We start from the raw sequence: 2077 nt of genomic DNA on the forward strand, positions 1-2077 counted from the left end.
GTAGCTTCATTTTTTGGTTCTATCAAAAACTTTTTTTTTTTTTTTTAACATTTTATTTACTTGATACAGAGAGAGCAAGAGAGGGAATACAAGCAGGGGAAGTGGGGGAGGGAGAAGCAGACTCCCCATTGAGCAGGGAGCCCGATGTGGGGCTCAATTTCAGGACCCTGGGATCATGACCTGAGCTGAAGGTGGATGCTTAATGATTGAGCCACTCAGGTGCCCCATACCCAAAACTTTTTGCAAAATTTTGTGCTTCCTTCCCATCCCCCTCAGTGGTGAACTGATTTAATTGAAATATCAATAATAGGGTTTTGACTAGGACAAAATGTTGCACCTAAAGCTTTACAGTTATACTCATTTTTCCAATTTCTTTTAATGTGATAAAATTATACTACTATTGTATTTTTACAAATGTTTCATTTAAGATAGCTAAGACGGCTGTTGGCATCCAATTCTCCTAAATTAAATTAGTTTTCCTCCATGTATTCTTTCATCAAAGCTCTTGTTCCACCTTTAACCCCCTTTCTTGCAGAACACAACTTATGTAAGATACAAGATAGAGAGTGACCCTTTGGAACTGGTTACTTTGTATCCTCAGAAACTTGTGAATTTTTACATTTCTTTTAAAATTAAAACAGTAAATGCCAGACTGTAGTCAAATTGCAGTTTGTTTTACTGTAATTTAGATTTTTTCCAAAAAGAACAAACTTTTATATATAGCGTAAAAATTCATGCATCAGAAAGACTCAAAAGACTGTTTTTCACTTTGTTCAAGTTTTGTTTCCAGGCATTTAGTGTGTTATGCAGTTGCTGCTACTGCTGTTTTCCAAATGTCCGTTGTGTGCTATGGCCGACAACTATTTTCTTCTGGGTCTGATCAATTTTGCAGGGAACCATTTTGTTTCTTACATCAATAACAGAGGCTTCGACATTATCAGCTCCAATCTGAAGTTCTTGCTGCATTGTGTCAAAAGAAATTTCTTTATTTTCCACTGCCATTCCCATAAAAGTAAGCAGTCTTACTTTTCCCATATTCTGTTCATTTAATAGACCAAGTGACTCAATGAAGACTTTATTATTCTGGTAAAACTTGACATATGATGCCAATTTAGCACTCACAAAAATGGTGAAAAGATCATGAATAAGCTCACCTTCCAAAATTTTGACTCAAAAATGTGATTTTAAAAAGAAATGCATTTGGATCTTTCAATGCTTGTGCAATACACCTGTGGGCATCAAGTCAAGCCTGGGAAGCGTCATCCTCTGTATAACTTCCTAGCAATTCCACCGTGACTTTTGAAACAGCATGACTTTTCTTACAATCCAAAAATGCCTCGTAAAGGAGTTTTTATAAAGGTGAGGTTCCAGTCAGAAATCCATTTTCTAACTCAATCCAGCTCAGTTGGAATATACTGGATGGCTCCACAAGGTGCTGCCACTTTAATGAGGCTGCAGTATACGGTGTATCTAACGGGACTGTTCTTATCCATCCCATGGCAAAAGTTGATTAGCAATTGTGGTCTTAGAGATGGGTGTTCAACTGCCCGAAATGTGACCAGCTTTTCACACAGGCTTTCAGTCAGAGCTCCTTGCTTGTCCGTTTCTGGGATCAGTAGGAGAGACACCATGCTGTTCATTCACACTTTCAACATCTTTATCATCTTCCTTCAGACATACATCACAGGCTTCAATGTTTTGAGCTAAATCGACACGAAGTTCACCTTCTGAGTTCTAATCTGAAATTTCAGGTCCTTTTGATTTCAGATAAGCTTGAAGCTCAGCAGCCTGATCTTCCTCACTGATGTCTATGAAGGCCAGGACGCTCATGTTGAAAGCCCGGGTATGGCGCTCGCACCACTCAACGTTTTGTGCTTTTATTATATTTCCTCCTCTTCTCTTTTTTTCCCTAGACAATTTCTGGCATAATAATATATCTATGCACAGACCTATTAATCTATCCATTAGGTGTTTAAAAATGCTCACGTGCTCCCACTTCCTTTCCTGAAATGTTGTTTTTTTTTTTTTAAACCAGAATGTATATCAAAGAAGTGCATTGATTTGGATTTTCACCTGT

The 2077-nt window shown here is 37.8% G+C and overlaps 1 pseudogene; it reads right to left on the bottom strand.

Annotated features, from left to right (window-relative positions):
• Positions 1–658: 658 nt before the first annotated feature.
• LOC131819786 (eukaryotic translation initiation factor 3 subunit M-like) lies at positions 659–1840 on the bottom strand (annotated as a pseudogene).
• Positions 1841–2077: the final 237 nt, after the last annotated feature.

Source organism: Mustela lutreola, chromosome 1 (assembly GCF_030435805.1).
Source record: "Mustela lutreola isolate mMusLut2 chromosome 1, mMusLut2.pri, whole genome shotgun sequence".
In the NCBI taxonomy this organism is placed as follows: domain Eukaryota; kingdom Metazoa; phylum Chordata; class Mammalia; order Carnivora; family Mustelidae; genus Mustela; species Mustela lutreola.